We start from the raw sequence: 19,229 nt of genomic DNA, 5'->3' as shown, positions 1-19,229 counted from the left end.
CGCCTCCACTGTCTCGCAGGCTGCTTCGCTGGAGCTGAAAAGAATGAATACTCACCTTCAGCAACTGTATCTTTCCTCCTCTTACGCTCAGGACTCAAGCTTCCCTCAAATAATAAATTGGACTTCATTCTCTCTGAATACTGTGCCGGCTCTCAAAACATTGGAAGTCTGATTTACCACGTCCAGATGTTTATGTTTACGGTTAGTTACATCAAAGAGACTTTGTCACTAGTAAAAGTGTTTTAATTTAAGGCAGGAACTTGGTTATGGCTTTTTGAAGACATCTGCCTACATTGCCTGGTGTCTACCCCGCTATCTGACGCCCAGCAGGGTTTAATAAACATTTTTATTCCATCAGTGTGGTTGATTGACTGAGCCAGGACTTTTTCCTTTGTAACTTTCCAAAGCAAAACAGGACCAACCAAGATGTGGCGCTGACTGACTGAACTGAGTGTTTATCCCCAGAGACCTCTGATAGAGATCCTATCTATTCAAATTGAATCCAGCTCTTTATGTTTTAATTACTTCTTTTTATTCTCATTTTCCTTTCCCCATCATCCTAATGTGTTTAACACATCTTTTCTTTATATGTGTTTTCCGTAAAGTGTATAGCATACACATGCTTTCCATTTTTTTTTTTTTTTTTTTTTTTTTTGAGACGGAATCTCACTGTGTTACCCAGGCTGGAGTGCAGTGTTGCAATCTCGGCTCACTGCAACCTCCGCCTCCAGGGTTCAAGCCATTCTCCTGCCTCTGCCTCCCAAGTAGCTGGGACTGCAGGTGCCTGCCCCCATGCCTAGCTAAGTTTTGTATTTTTAGTAGAGAGAGGGTTTCGCTATGTTGGCCAGGCTGGTCTCATATTCCCGACGTCATGATCCACCTGCCTCGGCCTCTCCAAGTGCTGGAATGACAGGCATGAGCCACCTCGTCAATTTATATACATGATATGAGGTCATGTATCTCCTTCTGAGTCTTCCTCTTCCCCCAGCACTGCTTTATCCACCCACATTGCTGCAGGTTCATCACACCCATTGCTTAATCTTCCATGGGTCTGTCTACCTCACTGCACCTGTCCTCCCTCTTCCCCCAGCACAGATGCCAAGATTACCTGGCCACATGTCTCTCTGGACCTGAGAATTTCACTGGGACATAGAACCATATGTGGAATTGTTGGGTTATAGGAAGGTAGCCATGTAACTTATCTTCCAAACAAGGACAACGTAGAATGAAAGGGGACGGTATTCACAGTTATGTGAGGGTAAGAGGCATAAACCAAAGCTGTTCTAGCTCAAAAGCTATGAGGACATGGAAATTGGTAGAGTACCAGACTGCCCTCCAGAGTGGCTCCTGTGCCCACTCTCCCCCAGCAGGGCCAGGGACCCCACGTCTCCACCACCCATCACCATTCTTATTTTGTACCATGATGATAACTACAGAACAGCTTATTGTTTTTTTGTTTGTTTGTTTGTTATTTTTTTTTTTTAGACGGAGTCTTGCTCTGTCACCCAGGCTGGAGTGCAATGACACAATCTTGGCTCACTGCAACCTCCGTCTCCCGGGTTTGAGCAATTCTCCTGCCTCAGCCTCCCAAGTTGCTGGGATTACAGGCACCCACCACCATGCCCAGCTAATTTTTGTATTTTCAGTAGAGACAGGGTTTCATCATGTTGGCCAGGATGGTTTCCATCTCCAGACCTTGTGATCTGCCCGCCTCGGCCTCCCAAAGTGCTGGGATTACAGGGGTGAGCCACCACACCTGGCCCAATAGCTAATTGTTTTAATCTGCATTCCTCTGGTTACTAACGTGTTTGAGCATTTCTACTATATTTATTGAATTTCCTTATTTGAAAATGATTCAGTTTCTCTGCCTATTTTTCTGTTGGGATTTTCTCGCTGATTTGCAAGAGAGATGTTTTGTAGCTTTTAATCCTCTGTCAGTTTGAAACATTGCAGGTATCATCTCTATCCACTGTATTTTGTCCATGATGTTCTTTGTAATCAAATTCATCTGGTTTTTATTGTATTTTATTTTTTCGAGATGGAGTCTTGCTCTGTCACCCAGGCTGGATTGCAGTGGCATGATCTCAGCTGACTGCAACCTCCCCCTCCTTGGTTCAAGCAATTCTGCCTCAGCCTCCCTAGTAACTGGGATTACAGGCACCTACCACCATGCCCAGCTAATTTTTGTATTTTAGTAGAGACGGGGTTTCACCATGTTGACCAGGCTGGTCTGGAACTCCTGAACTTGGCCTCTTAAACGCTGAGATTACAGGCATAAGCCACTTTTTGTTTCCTTTTTCTTTTCTTTTTGGCTTATGGCTTTGTGTTTTTAACATTTGTTTTTAGAAGCATTTTCTCTCCCCATTTTCAGAAAGATATTCTCCTTTATTTTCTTCTCTTAATTTTTTAGTTTTATCTTCCACATTTGGGACTTCCTCTGGAAATACAGTCTACCCTTCTGTGCAGCAAAATTTTATTTTCCTCCATACAGAGAGCCAGTTTTCCCAGCCCCATTTACTTCATGATCCACCCATTTATTTATTTATTTATTTATTTATTTATTTATTTATTTATTTTTGAGATAGAGTCTCACTCTGTCACCCAGGCTGGAGTGCAATGGCGTAATCTTGGCTAACTGCAACTCTACCTCCCAGGTTCAAGTGATTCTCCTGCCTCAGCTTCCTGAGTAGCTGGGATTATAGGCACGCGCCACCATGCTCAGCTGGGGAGAGAGTGCTGTGGACATGGAAATTGGTAAAGTACAAACAGGGTCTCACCATGTTGGCCAGGCTGGTCTCACACTCCCGGCCTCAAGTGATCCTCCCCCTTCAGCCTCCCAAAGTGCTGGGTTTACAGGCGTGAGCCACTGCCACCAGCCATGATCCACCCTTTTCCCATTGATTTGTGATGTCAACTTTACGGTGTATTATGTTCCCGGGTGTCCCTGGGTCTGTCTGCTGGTTGTCTGCTCTGTTCCATTGGTCTATGCATTCTTGCATCTGTGGGCTATGGCTTTGCAGCAGTAGATATTAACATCTGATGGGGCACATTTATCTCTTCATTGTTCCTTTTGTTTCACCATGGATCTTCATGAGATCCCATTGTGAGCAAATGAACCTCAGGAAGATCTCCACAGGAGCTGCTCCACTGGATATTTTGGCTTAGCTTTTGTCTCTTTATATCCTTCCTATTGTTTAATCATTAAATGTGAAGCATTTTTTATTTATTTTATTTTGAGATGGAGTCTCGCTCTGTCACCCAGGCTGGCATGCAGTGGCACCATCTCCACTCACTGCAACCTCCACATCCTGGGTTTAAGTGATTCAACTGCCTTAGTCTCTTGAGTAGCTGGGATTACAGGTGTGCACCACCTGTAATTTTTTAGTGGAGACAGGGCTAATTTTTGTATTTTTTAGTGGAGACAGGGTTTCACCATGTTGGCCAGGCTGGTCTCGAGCTCCTGACCTCAAGTGATCCACCCACCTTGGCCTCCCTAAGTGCTGGGATTATAGGCATGAGTCATGACACCCAGCCAGCATTCTTTAAAAATAAGTTTTTGTTATATAATTCAGACTGGTATTTCATTTCTCAGTAATATTACTCAGTTATAATTGTGATCATTTTGGCCAGGTGCAGTGGATCACACCCGTAATCCCAGCACTTCAGGAGCCTGATGCAGGAGGATCGCTTGAGCCCAGGAGTTCGAGGCCAGCCTAGGCAGCATAGTGAGACCCCAAAAATTACTGTAATCATTTTAAACATAAATCTCTGAAAAGGTGAATGCAGCCTGCCTTGTCATTTGAGAAGGGCTCATTTGTTGCTAAAGGAGCTTAGCACACAGCCAGAACCATGGCCCGGCTTGCCTGTCGTGTGAGTAACCGGGCAGCATAGCCTTGCCACCTGCGCACCCCCAGCCACTCAGGGAGCCGTACAAGAATCCTTGTTTCCACTCCAAGGCTCTGCCAGGCAGGACCTACTGTCAGATCGCCCCTGAAGGCTCTCAGGTGCCTGCTTGGCATTGACTGGTGACTAACTTCTGCATTGTTCTCGGCTCCTTTCCTCCCTCTCCCACCGCATCCTCCGTTCTAATCCCCAGCAGTTCCACTTTCATATCCATTTCCTCCTTCCCAGCCTTCACAGCCCTCTCTCCCCCTAGCCAGGACCAACTGAGTCCACACGAGACCTCTGCTAGCCCCCAGGGCCGACCTGGACCCAACAGCCTTGGGCTGTGCTCTGGACATGTGTCAGGGTGACCTGACCGGCCCTGTGCTTCCACTTCTAGTTCTCGTCTTGCTCCCTGATCTGGGCAGTCGTGTAACTAGCCTTTGTTCTCTCAGCCATGCATTATTTATTCTTACTAATTAAGCACCCTGGCTGGTCCTGATTATTGGAGCTTTGTTCTCTCCCTCACCTGGCTGCTTGCCAGGTACCTTCCTTCCCCAGGCCAACCAGACCCTTGAGAACCTGGGTGGCGCTTGCTCTTCTGATTCCTTCTCCAGGGAATTAGAATCGAGGGTGTGAGAACTTACCACCTATTGACTCATCTCTTGGATGCAGATCACCACAAACGGTCAAAGTCACCTGTTCCACATTTACTAGCTCAGGTTGCTCTGAGAGGTGGATGCTAGTATCTCCTCCCCACGAAGGAGGAAGCCGGGGCTCAGAAGTGAAGTGGCTTACTCAAGGCGCTCGACCAGAGGTGGCGGAGCCAGGGCTGCCCCTCGATGGCTGACTGGCAAAGCCCTCACTCCTCTCCTGCATCACAGAGCCCCACCTCCCAGACCCCAGTCAGCCTCGTTCTGCTGCTGGCTGGTCTGAAATGAGATAAGGCTATTTTGAGAAGCCCGGTTCCTCTGCCCTGGACAATTACAACAATCTTCACGTTTGCACCTTTACGCATTCATTCAACCAACGGATTGTCATGAAGCACCTCATTTGTGCCAAGCAACGCTTCCACCTGGCTTATTTTTTAGTTCAGCATCGATTGAGCAACCAGGGCTGTGGTTTGGATTACGGCATGGGCTACTCCCAGACCTTCAGCGACAGAGCTCAGGACAGGGCCTGTTGGAGCCAAGGAAGGCTAGGTGTGCTGGGCAGTCAGGGAGAAGCTGGGACCTGGAACCACACCCACCCATGAAGCTGGGAAGGCTGAGCACAGTGTGTAGAGGGCATGGCTAGGGCAGGCTGGGGTCTGGGAGGCTCAGCAGCAGAGGGGTAGGGAGGGGGGACATTGAGGGGAACCCACAGGGCAGGAGGGTGCAGGGGAGGGAGGAGCTGACCAAACTGAGGGAAGATCCTAGGGCCTAGCCCCTCCAAGTCAGGGAAAGGACTCCAGACCCTGTGAGAGGTAAAAAAGGAGAGGAGGGTTCCTTCCTCCATAGGACCAGGCTGCTACACCTGCCTTTTATAAGGTAGGTGATGCCTTATAAAAATTGAGTCAGGCTGGGTGCAGTGGCTCACACCTGTAATGCCAGTACTTTGCGAGGCCGAGACAGGCAGATCATCTGAGGTCAGGAGTTCGAGACCAGCCTGACCAACATGGAGAAACCCCGTCTCTACTAAAAATACAAAATTAGCTGGGCGTGGTGGCTCATGCCTGTAATCCCAGCTACTCAGGAGGCTGAAGCAAGAAAATTGCTTAAACTTGGGAGGTGGAGGTTGTGGTGAGCCAAGATCGTGCCATTGCACTCCAGCCTGGCAACAGAGCGAGACTCAGTCTCAAAAAAAAAGAAAAAAAGAAAAAGAGGCAGGAATGGGTACATTGTGGCTAACACAGCAAGGGGCTGCCTGCTTCAGGAAAGATGGGTCTTGAGCCCAGGGGAGACAAGAGACAGCTCACGTCCCAAGGGGCCTGACTCAATGAGCAGGGCACAGGGAATGCTGGGGAGCAGACAGCTGACAGCTGCACCCCAGCATCCTCTGTGTAGAATCCACAGGCCTCTGGGATCGGCTCCACACCACCAGTGTACCCGCCACCCTCTTCTCTTCTACACTGGGGTCACGCAGCCTTCTCTCCTCTCCCAGGCTGGTCACAGTCACTCCTGCCACTGTTCCTGGACTTGTACCTTCCTGCAGCCCACCCCTTTACTTCCTCAACCCTACTTCTCCTTTAAGACCCGGTGCAAAGGCAGCAGACTTTTTCTTTTTCCAGATCTTCCCATCCGGTTTTAGCCACTCCCCTGACCCCAAGCTCTGCTCCCTTGCCAGCTGGGGCAGGATCCTAGGGCTGCTGGAACAAGGAGCCACAAACTTGGTGGCTGAAAATAACAGAAATGTGTGGTCTCTCAGCTCTGGAGGCTGAAAGTCTTTCTCTGAAATCCACAGGGGGAGGATCTTTTCTCGGCTCCTCCCACTTTGGTGACCCCAGGCATTCCTTGGCTTGTGGCAGCATCACTGTCATTCCTGCCTCTGTGATCACAGCTTCATCTTCCCTCTACGTCTCCTCTCTCCTTATGGAAGCACCAGTCCTATTGGATTAAGAGCCCACCTTACTCCAATGTGATCGCAAACTAATTACATTTGCAATGACCCTATTTCTAAATATGGTCACATTAGGAGGTGCGAGGGGTTAGGACTTCAACCTATCTTTTTGGGGGACACAGTTCACCCCATAACGCCTGCTGTTACAGTTAACTGTGCACAGGTCTGTGTCTTTCATGATGGGTCTCCGTCCTTCCCAACATTACGATCCTTGCCTACAGGTTGGTGGTTCTGGAATGAGACCTGGGTTTGCCACTCACCTTTTGTAAAAACCGGAGCAAGACTCCGAAGCAATCGGTCCTTTCCCATCTGCAAAATAACCACAACACCCAGAGACACTGTGCTACTCATTAGAGTCAATTCATGCACCTGGCAAGTGCCCAGGAAATTGTAAAAATAATACAATAAATTAATAAATTTATTAAAACAATAAATAAAACAATAATAACCAATTAATTATTATCAATGATTGATAATTGGTCATGAAATATATCAAAGCAATAATTACCATTGTGTGTTGAACATAGCAGGTGTTCAATAAATAAACGTTAGTCACTGTTTCCTCTGACAAGCATGTACTAAACTGGCCGGCAGAACACTGGAGCTGAGGAGCTTTTCCAGAGAGAGGGAGAAGCGGTGGCCAACAGGCCCTGGAGGCCTCATTCGTCACCTGTATCACGAGAATTGCTGAGGTGACTACGTGGCACTGCCCATTGCTGCCTGGGGGGAGGGGAGATCCCGGTTCTCACTCCCACATCACAGAATCCTGGCGGGCTCTGTGGAAATGTGAAGGTGGAGCAGACGGAGCCTCCACACCCGTCTCTGTTCTCTAAGGCTGTGTGTGTGGGTGTGTGTGTGTGTGTGTGTGTGTGTGCGCGCGTGTAAGGGCTTGGAAGACAGAGGCCGGGGAGTCAAGAGTCTTTCCAAAAGGATCTGGCTCAGGCTGCAAGGAAAGACGGCAAACAGAACATGCCCTCCGGCTCTGCAGGCCTTCCTGGTTTCTGTGGAGCACCAGATTCTCCTGTGGAAAGAGGGTGGGTGGCGGGCGCAGCCAAGCATTTGGAATCAGAGGCCTGGGTCTGAAACAGAACTCTACCTTTGACAAGCTGGTGACCTCAGTGACCGCAGCTTTCTCTCAAATGGGGCGGATAAAATCTGCCCTATCAAAGAATACGATACAAGTGCCAGCTATTAATATTTATGTCTCACTGTCGCCAACCCTTGAAGATACATTTCCAGAGCACGTTCAAGTTCACAAAGCACTGTCACAGCTTTGCTCCGTTTTGATTTTCATTTAGACCACAAGAAGTAAAAAGCAAAACAAAACCAAACCTTTTAATTACTGTTAGAAAGAAGAGAATACATCTAAGGTTCAGTATTCATCTGCACTGGAATCACACTTGGCCTCCTTTATCCTCTGCTTATTTCATGAATATCCAAAAATGTATGCTTCTATTTCGAGGGATTTCCTCTTCTTATTTTTCTTTTTCATTTTTCTGACCCTATGGATTATACTGAAGAGTTTCCTCTTCTTTTTTTAAATGATACATTTTATTTATTTATTTATTTATTTATTTGGGACGGAGTTTTGCTCTGTCACCCAGGCTGGAGTGCAATGGCACGACCTTGGCTCACTGCAATCTCTGTTTCTCGGGTTCAAGCGATTCTCTTGCCTCAGCCTCCCAAGTAGCTGGGACTATAGGCATGCAACACCATGCCCGATGATTTTTTTTTTTTTTTTTTTTTTTGTATTTTTCGTAGACACAGGATTTCACCATGTTGATCAGGCTGGTCTCGAACCTCTGACCTCAAATGATGCACCCACCCCTGCCTCCCAGAGTGCTGGGATTACAGGTGTGAGCCACCGTGCCTGGCAAGTTTCCTCTTATTGAGAGCAAACTCTTACCCAGCATGTGCCCTCATTAGATTTTAAACGAGACAAATCTTTCCACAGTAGAAATTAATCATCATTTCCTTGCAATTTATAGGGAAATTGTTTTAAGGAGACATACCAAAGTGGGATGCAGCTTTTTAGGAAAGAAGATAGTAACGGAATTTCATCCAGAAATCACACGTCTAAGAGACAGACATCATTGTAGCAGGTCAACACAGACACACTGCAAAACATGAGTAGTTTGGCCGGGTGTGGTGGCTCACGCCTGCGATCGTAGCACTTTGGGAGGCCGAGGCAGGCAGATCACAAAGTCAGGAGATTGAGACCATCCTAGCCAACATGGTGAAACCCCATCTCTACTAAAATTAAACAAACAAACAAACAAACAAACAAACAAAACAGCCAGGCATGGTGGTGTGCACCTGTAGTCTCAGCTACTTGGGAGGATGAATTGCTTGAACCCGGGAGGTGGAGTTACAGTTAGCCGATTTCATGCCACTGCACTCCAGCCTGGCAACAGAGTGAGACTCTGTCTCAAAAAAAAAAAAAAAGTAGTTTTATTATTAAATTTAAACTTTCCAGCAAAACCAGTGAGGGGGATGGATAGATGCACATAGATAACCAGAGAGAAGTGCAAAGTGTGATGAGGTCAGAGAATAAAGAGCTCACTTCCTTTAAGGGCAGTGAGGACAGTACCTAACGTCTTTCTTCTGATGTGGGAGAGATCAGAGCCCAGATAAAGGGAAGGCAGTAAACTATGGCAAGCAGGTGATCTGAGGTAAAAAAGCAAGTTTCTTTTTTTTTTTTTTTTTTTGAGACCAAGTTTTGCTCTTGTTGCCCAGGCTGGAGTGCAATGGCACGATCTTGGCTCACTGCAACCTCTGCAATTCTGCTATTTCAGCCTCCAGAGTAGCTGGGATCACAGGCGTCCACTACCATGCCCAGCTAATTTTTGTATTTTTAGTAGAAGTGGGGTTCACCACGTTGGTGAGGTCTGTCTCGAATTCCTGATCTCAAGTGATCTGCCTGCCTCGGCCTCCCAAAGTGCTGGGATTACAGGCGTGAGCCACCGTGCCCTGCCAGTCTGGACAGAGTCTTGATCTGTTGCCCAGGCTAGAGTGCAGTGGCACAATCACAGCACTCACTGCAGTCTCAACCTCCTAGGCTCAAGTGATCTTCCCATCTCAGCCTCCCAAGTAGCTGGAACCATAGGTATGGCCACCATGGCCAGCTAATTTTTAATTTTTTTTTTTTTTAGAGACAGAGTCTTGCTTTGTTGTCCAGGCTGTTTTCAAACTCCTCAACTCAAGCGATCTTCTTGCCTTGGGCCCCCAGCATGCTGCAGTTACAGGCATGAGCCACTGCACCCAGCCTTGTTAGTTCTTTTTAAGACACGAAGGTTGAGATTTGTCTTTGTTTAGTTCTGAGACTAGGTTTGTGTGACCTGACGTTCTGGGAAAAATCCAGCAAGACTCTGAAAGCACCTTGAAATGATTCAGCTTAAAGGAAAAGATCATAACTTTTTTTTTTTTTTTTTTTTTTTTTTTTTTTTTTTTTTGAGGTAGAGTCTCACTCTCCCAGACTGGAGTACAGTGGCACGCTCTCAGCTCACTAAAACCTTTGCCTTCCAGGTTCAAGCGGTTCTCCTGCCTCAGCCTCCTGAGTAGCTGGGATTACAGGTACCTGCCACTATGCCTGGCTAATTTTTGTATTTTTAGTAGAGATGGGGTTTCACTGTGTTGGCCAGACTGGTCTCAAACTCCTGACCTCAAGTGATCTCCCCTCCTTGTCTCCCAAAGTGCTGGGATTATAGGCATGAGCCATCACATCTGGCCATCATAAATATTTTTTATAAAGATGACAGGGAAATACTCTGAGGTTACTGAAGTACTTTCACTTTGAGTACTGCCAAATTGAACAAAAACAAAAATATGTATTTTCCTCCTGAAATAACTTGCAGAGCAACAAGAACGTATTTGAAAAGATAAAGCTTTCTGGTAATGGTAAATATATTGACAAGTACAGAATACTGTAATACTGTAACGATGGTGTGTAAATCACCTTTAATTCTGGTACAGAATTTTAAAAACTAAAAGCATAATAAGTAATTATAACTATAAAGATATTTTAATGAATAAAAATGTAAAAATATGTAATTTTGTGATGCATAACAAAGGGTGGGGGAGATATAAGGAGTAGAATTTTTGTATCTGATTGAAGTCGTTATCAGTTTAAAAGTGATTGTTATAAAAGATTTTATATCAGCTGGACATGGTGACTCATGCCTATAATCCCAGCACTTTGGGAGGCCGAGGCGGGCAGATCATCTGAGGTCAGGAGTTCAAGACTAGCCTGACCAACATGGAGAAAAAACCCTCTCTACTAAAAATACAAAAAATTAGCTGGATGTGGTGGTGCATGCCTGTAGTCCCAGTTACTTGGGAGGCTGAGGCAGGAGACTTGCTTCAACCTGGGAGGTGGAGGTTGCTGCAGAGAGCCAAGATTGTGCCATTGCACTCCATCCTGGGCAACAAGAGCAAAACTCTGTCTCAAAAAAAAAAAAAGATTTTATATTATCCCTGTGGTAACCACAAAGGAAATACCTATAGAAGTTACGCAAAAGAATATGAGAAGGGAAACAAAGCATGTCACCAAAAAAATAATTAAGGCAAACAAACAAACAAACAAAAAACAAAACACAAAAGAAAGCAGCAAGAGAGAAAAAGTGGGACAAAATAACTATAGGACATACAGAAAACAATTTAAAAAATGACAATAGGAAGTCCTTCCCCATCAGCAATTAATTTAAATGTAAATGGGTTAAATTTCCTAATCAAAAGACATGAGGTGGCTGAATGGATAAAAAAACAAGACCAAACTATGTACGGTCCACAAGACTCACTTTAGGTGTAAGGACCAAATAGGCTGGAAGTAAAAGGATGGAGAAAGATGTTCTATGCAAATGGCAACCAAAAGAGAGCACCAGTGGCCATACTGATATCAGACAAAATAGACTTTCAATTAAAAATGGTCACAAGAGACAAAGAAGAACATCATACCATGGTGAAAGTGTCAATTCCTCAGGAAGAGATAACAATTGTACATATATATGCACCTAAAATCAGAGCACCAAAACATGTGAAGCAAACTGACAAAATTAAAAGTATAGATAGTGGCTGGACGTGGTGTCTCATGCTTGTAATCCCAGCACTTTGGGAGGCTAAGTCAGGTGGATTGCTTGAGATTAAGAGTTCAAGACCAGCCAGACCAGATGATGAAACCTCGTCTCTACTAAAAAGGGAAAAGAAAAAAAAGACAGGCATGGTGGTGGGCACCTGTAATCCCAGCTACTCTGGAGACTGAAGCAGAATAATCGCTTGAACTGGGAAAGTGGAGGTTGCAGTGAGCCAAGATCGTGCCAGTGCACTCCAGCTTGGGTGACAAAGCAAGATTCTGTCTAAAGAAGAGAAAGTATAGCTGATAATACAAAATTAGCTGGAGATTTTAATACCCCACATTCAGTAATGAATAGATCATATGGACAGAGAATTAATAAGGAAACAACAGGCTTGACCAACGCTGTAGACCAAATGGACCTGACATACATGTACAGAACAACTCATCCAACAATAGAATATACTTCCTCTCAAGTGCACATGGTACATTCACCAGGGCAGATCACATGTTAGGCCACAAAACAAGTCTAGCGAATTTAAGAACATTGAAATCATACCAAATATCTTCTCTGATCACAATGGAATGAAACTAGAAATTAAAAACAAAAGGAAAACTGGAAGATTCACTCATATATAGAAGTTAAACAACCCACTGTTGAACAACTAGTGGGCCAAAGACTAAATCACAAGGGAAAATAAAAAATATCTGGAGACAAACAGAAACAAATGAATACAATCACAGCTCACTGCATTCCAGCCTGGGCGACACAGCAAGACCCTGCCTCAAAAAAACAAAACCAAAACCAAAACTGAAACCTAACAACTAAGGGTCTCAATGAGTTGTTTTCTCCTCAGCCCATTGCTCTCTTTAATCACATGTCCCAGAACGCTGTTGAATGTAACATCTCCAAAGATCGATTTCCAGTAAACACTTGGCTAGACCATGTCTGGCAGGATGTCTGCCGTGGCATGTCTTGGTTCAGAAAGCAGAGGTCCCGGAACCATGGAGATTTTTTTTTGCAGAGAAGGTATATGACATTACTTCCTAGAAAGATTCCAGACTGTACAGTCCCTCATCTGATGCACTTTATGGAACTCAAATGTGAAATCCCAAATTTTTCAAAGATAAAAGCAATTGTATTGTATTTTGCAATGAAGGCTTCAAATAATTTGAGTTATTTTTTAGTTTATTTAAGACCAAATATATCTGCTATATTCTGGATAGTAATCCCTTAGGTATGTGATTTACGAATATTGTCTCCCATTTCATAGGTTGCCTTTTCACTCCATTGATTGTTTTCTTTGTTGCACAGAAGTTTTAAAATTTGACATAATCAGGCCAAGTGTGGTGGCTCACGCCTGTAATCCCAGCACTTTGGGAGACTGAGGTGGGTGGATCACCTGAGGTCAGGAGTTTGAGACCAGCCTGACCAACATGGTGAAACTCCATCTGTACTAAAAATACAAAATTAGTCAGGCGTGGTGGTATGTGCCTGTACTCCCAGCTACTTGGGAGGCTGAGACAGAGGAATTGCTTGAACGCAGAAGGCAGAGGTTGCAGTGAGCAGAGATTGAGCCATTGCACTCCAGCCTGGGCCACAAGAGTGAGACTATCTAAAAAAAAAAAAAAATTGACGTAATCTCATTTTTCTAATTTAGCTTTTGTTATCTGTGCTTTTGTGGTTGTATTCAAGAAATAGCTGCCAAATCCAATGACATGAAGCGTTTCCTTTATACTTGCTTCTAGAAGTCTTATAGTTTCAGGCCTTATGTTTAGGTTTTAAGACTTTTATATCAGGCTCATGCTTGTAATCCCAGCACTTTGGGAGGCCAAGACAGGTGTATCACCTGGGGTCAGGAGTTCGAGACCAGCCTGGCCAACGTGGCAAAACCCCATCTCTACTAAAAAAATACAAAAATTAACTGGGTGTGTTGGCAGGTACGTATAATTCCAACTACTTGGGAGGTTGAGGCAGGGAGAATTGCTTGAACCCAGGAGGCAGAGGTTGCAGTGAGCCAAGATTGTGCCATTGCACTCCAGCCTGGGCAACAGAGTGACTCCGTCTCAAAAAAAAAAAAAAAAAAAAAAAAAGACTTTTACTATTTATCAGTAATGTTCATTTGTAGGTTTTTGTTCCTTGAATTTTTTTTTTTTTTGAGACTGAATCTCACTCTGTTGCCAGGCTGAAATGTAGTGGTGCAATCTTGGCTCACTGCAACCTCTGCCTCCCTGGTTAAAGCGATTCTCCTGCCTCAGCCTCCTGAGTAGCTGGGATTACAGGTGCGAACCACCACAAGCAGTTAGTTTTTGTATTTTTAATAGAGACGGGTTTCACCATGTTGACCAGGATGGTCTCGATCTCTTGACCTTGTGATCATCCCCATGGGTCTCCCAAAGTGCTGGGATTACAGGCATGAGCCACCGCACCCAGCCTTGAATCTTTGTCTGGTTTTAGTGTCAGTGTAATTTTGCCTTCATAAAACGAGTTTGAAGATGTTCCTGCTTCTTTCATTTTTAAAAAGCATTTCAGAAGGCTTGGTATGAATTCTTCTCTAAGTGTTGGATAGAATTCTTCAGAGAAGGCACTTGGTCCTGGCCTTTTCTTTGCTGGAAATTTTTGTTACCTATCTCCCTATTTGTTATTGGTCTGTTCAGATTCTTTATTCTTCATGATTTCGTTTTGGTAGGTTGTGTATTTCCAGGAATGTGTCCATTTCTTCTAGGTTATGGAGTCTATGGAAAATAATTGTTCATTGTAGTCTTAAAATCATTTTTATTTCTGTAGTATTACCTGCAATGCACTTTTTCATATCGGAATTTATGTATTTGCATATTTCCTCCTTTTTTCGTAGTTTGGTTAAGGTTTTATAAATTTTGCTAATTTTTTTCAAAAAACCAACTTAATTTCATTTATTTTTTTCCCTATTACTAGTTTCATTTATTTCTGCTTTAATCTTTATTATTTCCTTCCTTCTGCTAACTTTGGGTTTCGTTTGTTCTTCTTTTTCTATTTCCTTGAGGTATAAAGTTGGGTTGTTGATTTGAGATCTTTCTTCTTTTTTAATGTAGAAGAATTTTTAATGTATGACATTTACTACCATAAGCTTTCCACTTCACACTGCAGCCTCAAAGTCCTGGGCTCAGGTGATCCTCTGGCCTCAGCCTCCTGAGTAGCTGGGACTACAGGCATGTACCATCATGCCTGGCTGATTTTTAAATTTTTTGTAGAGATGGCATCTCACCATGCTGTCTAGGCTGGTCTTGAATTCCTGGGCTCAAGCCATCCTCTGCTTTGGCCTCCCAAAGCACTGGGATAGCAGGCATAAGCCACTGCACCTGGCCTATTGTGTATTTTTAAACATAAATAAACACCATAAATAAATAACATGTAAAGTTATTTTCTAATATTAATGGTTGTATTTCCTGTCCCTATTTTTTGTCACTATGTGTAAATATGGGTATATTTAATTCTGTCCTGTGTTTGGGGAATATTAACTGTGTACAAACCTATAAAGAAATCCTATAACTTATAAATGTTAGATAATTTCAAGATCACATTTAATCCATCTCTGCCTTAAAGAGAACCAAGGGTTTTATTAGCAGTATACATTGAAAGTAAGTAAGCATTTTTTTTTTTTTTTTTTTTTTTTGAGACAGAGTTTCGCTCTTGTTACCCAGGCTGGAGTGCAATGGCGTGATCTCGGCTCACCACCACCTCTGCCTCCTGGGTTCAGGCAATTCTCCTGCCTCAACCTCCTGAGTAGCTGGGATTACAGGCACGCGCCACCATGCCCAGCTAATGTTTTGTATTTTTAGTAGAGACGGGATTTCACCATGTTGACTGGGATGGTCTTGATCTCTTGACCTCATGATCCACCCACCTTGGCCTCCCAAAGTGCTCGGATTACAGGCTTGAGCCACCACTCCCGGCTTTTTTTTTTTTTTTTTTTTTTAAGATGGAGTCTCATTCTGTCGCCCAGGCTGGAGTGCAGTGGCGTAATCTCGGCTCACTGCAACCTCTGCCTCCCAGGTTTGGCTAACTTTTGTATTTTTAGTAGAGACTGGATTTCACCATGTTGGCCAGGCTGGTCTTGAACTGCTGACCTCAAGTGATCCAGCAGTTTCAGCCTCCCAAAGTGCTAGGATTACAGGCATGAGCCACCACACCTGGCCAAAGTAAGTAAGCCTTTTGATAGGACTTATCTAACTCATTTATCATCTAACTTTATCATCACAAGTAATAACTTGTGTTTAGTGTGATTTATCATCACAGTAATAAGTTGAATCATTCTTGCTAGTATTAACTATTATTTATTTATTCAAAAACCATTCAGGGCCAGGTGCAGTGGCTCATGCCTGTAATCCCAGCACTTTGAGAGGCCGAGGCAGGTGGATCACTTGAGATCAGGAGTTCGAGACCAGCCTGACTGACATGGTAAAACCCCATCTCTACTAAAAACACAAAAAATTAGCTGGATATGTTAGAAGCCACGTGCAATACCAGCTACTTGGGAGGCTGAGGCAGGAAAATTGCTTGAACCTGGGAGGCAGAGGTTGCAGTGAGATTGTGCCATTGCCCTTCAGTCTGGGCAACAGAGCCAGACTCCGTCTCAAAAAAAACCACAAAAAAAAACAAAAAACGGAAACAAAACCATTCAGTAAGTGCCAGCTAAATGCTAGACATTGCACAAAGCAAAGAAGCAGAAGGGAAGAGTTGGCCATCATCAAATAAATATGTTCCCTTCTGTCAAGGAGTATCTACTCTAATAGGGAAGGAGAGACATCACACAGAATTGAACTATAAATATATGGCATAAAAAAAGTGCCGCTTGAGCCAATTACAGACATTTCTTGTTTTTAGTTGTCCAGCATTTTTCCCCCTTCTTTCAGTAACAGAACCAATATTTGCCTTGGGGGGGTCTATGTGCTCACTCTCCATTCTTGATCCGTGAGATTTGGTGAGCTGACGTGAACCCTAGTTCTAAGTTTGGACATGTGACCTGGACATGGCCAATAGGAAGGCAGGATCCCCTGGTTCTCAGGGGTTGGTTCCCTAGTGATCCTTAGTTCTCTCAATAAGACTCACTTCTGGAGTTGTAGTTAGAATTGATTAGGATATCAGTGTAGTGCTGCCGAGAAACATCACATGGAGGGAGCCCAGTTGAAAACTGAGTAAAATGCAAGAAAGCAGAACCAAGAGATTGGAGAAGGAGAGACTGGGCCCAGAGGACATTGACCACATTCTATTAACAATCAACGCAATCTTCAAACTTGAAAGAATACATCCCACGTAAGAATGTATCAGTTGGTATTAATTGGCTGAGAGTAGAACACCGGATGAATTGCTTAGCCGAGTCAGAGATTTCTTTTGATTTCTTTTCGGCACACAAGAAGTCTGTGGGTTGATAGTCTCCGCAGGTGAGTGCAGCTCACAGGGCCATCAGGAACCCAGGTGGCCTCTAGCTTTCTGTTGAGCAATCCTTTCCACGTGGCTTTTGTTCCATGCTTGTCCCCAGGTGGTTGCAAGATAAACTTTCTGACTCTAGCATCCCATCTGATTAGGGCAGGAAGAGGGAGAGAGACATGGGGCGAAAGCCATGTGCAGAGGGAATCTATCCTTTTTAAGGGAGTTTTGTTTTTTTTTATTGAGACAGAGCCTCACTTTTTTGTCCAGGCTACAGTGCAGTGGAGCAATCTCAGCTCACTGCGACCGCCACCTCCCAGGTTCAAGCGATCCTCTTGCCTCAGCCTCCTGAGTAGCAGGACTATAGGTGCACACCACCACGCCTGGCTAAATTTTGTATTTTTAGTAGAGTTGGGGTTTCACCTTGTAGCCCAGGCTGGTCTTGAACTCCTGGGCTCAAGTGATTCTCCCGCCTTGGCCTCCCAAAGTGCTGGGATTACAAATTGGAGCCTCCACGCCTGGCCAGGGTGAATTTTTTCACCCAGTAATTTTTGTTCCGTCCTATTCGTTTGAACTTGTCTGAAACCCCTACCCTTCTCCACACATACACAGTCACTACTGGAAGGTATAAAAGAGTGGGAAATAAATGTCTTAAGTCTTTCCAGATTAACAAATTCATATTGAGCTCTGATAACTCTAATGAATCATTGAGCAACACCAAAGTTAGAAAACAGTTGATCTCATTGGAGATTAACTTTGAATGTGTTGCTCCTGGTTTTGTAATCACCTGACAGGTTCTTCCTGTCTGCTGCTCAGACAAAATTAATCCATGGAGACCATGGCATTGCAGTAAAGACAGAGTTTAATTGATTTGAGGCTGGCCTTGAATAGAAAAAGAGATGCTACTCAACCTCCCTGAAAATTTGGAGGCCAGTACAGTTCAGAGTCAAGTACAGTTTAGTGAGCAGGGAGCTAAGGAAGGGAGAGTGCTGATTGGCTGGGGATGCAATCATAGGGGTGTGGAGAATGGCCCTCTTGTGCTCAGTCCACTTCTGGGTGGGGACCCCCAGAGGAGTTGCTGGTCTGGCTGGGGCCATCTGGTAGTCAGAAATGCAAAAGCCTGAAAGGCCATCTCAAACGGCCCATCTCAGGGCCTCCAAAAGTGATGTTATTTACAAGAGTGATTAGGGAAGTCGCATATCTTGTGACTTCTGGAATAATGGCTAGCAGTCATTTTTTTTTTTTTTTTGAATTAGAAAAAGTATTTATTTCTGCTACTTTCATACATATTATTGTTCAAGAAACAGTCTTACATGCATATCTGAAATAATCTACCATCACATACTCTAGTTAAAGGCAAAGGACCATAGATGAAGCTGATTAGCTGTCCAGAGTTCTCAGCTGATGGAATCTTGCTTCTCGGTTTTATGTTAATTTCTGCAAATCAGAAATGTCATTTCCAAAAAACGTTAAGGGGTTATAAAAACGAATCACTTTATTTGATATTGTAGTTGTAGATACGGAGTATGTTTTCTTTAAGAAATGAAAAGCTGCGAAGAAAATGCCACTCCACATCGTTAGTATAGCAATAGGTCAGCAGGAAAAAAAAAAAAAACTGCGATAAAGTTTTCTCTTTAATATCCAGAAGAAATTCTAGTCCAAGCTTCAATACGCTTCCTGTTTTTTTCACTAGATATTTCTTTTACTGCTGCTTTTCATTCTTTTCCACATTTCATATTAGAGGATTGATACAGCCTTGAAAACTTCATTGATAGGAGCAAATCCAGTATCCACTGATTTCTTCTCGAAGTCACTATAACCCATCAGATAGCCTGGTAATTTCATTCTCATGAATACTCTAGCCGTGAAAAACCTCAATAGGACACAGATGAATCCAATGAATAGAAGAAGACATCTACTGAATTCTGGGATATTTGGTGCATTCAGTTGGTCCAGGATTATGAAACCTAAACCTTCTAATGTAAACAGGAAGCTGGATATAAGTCCTTCCATAATATATTGTCTGTTTACTCTGTAGGCCAAGAAAGCTACTGGCCTCTGATGCCCATGTTCGTCAGTCATAGAGCTAATACTTGGAGGTTCAGCAATAACATCATAAATGATTCCTCCGGTGATGAGGAAGTCAGACACCGCCACCAGAGCATACAGTCATGGCCAACGGCAAGTGAAGCCAGGGCTGCTTCTTCAGCTTCAGGTGAGACATTTGAGGACTAAGAACAGGACATGGTGCAAAGTCTCCATGTTGGTGGCAGC

General features: G+C 44.1%; 1 pseudogene; it reads right to left on the bottom strand.

Annotated features, from left to right (window-relative positions):
• Positions 1-18,664: 18,664 nt before the first annotated feature.
• LOC101038245 (oligosaccharyltransferase complex subunit OSTC pseudogene) lies at positions 18,665-19,229 on the bottom strand (annotated as a pseudogene).

Source organism: Saimiri boliviensis, chromosome 4 (genome assembly GCF_048565385.1).
Source record: "Saimiri boliviensis isolate mSaiBol1 chromosome 4, mSaiBol1.pri, whole genome shotgun sequence".
NCBI classification, from domain to species: domain Eukaryota; kingdom Metazoa; phylum Chordata; class Mammalia; order Primates; family Cebidae; genus Saimiri; species Saimiri boliviensis.
The sequence above is the reverse complement of the archived record's forward strand: the minus strand, read 5'-3'. Positions and strand labels throughout refer to the sequence as shown.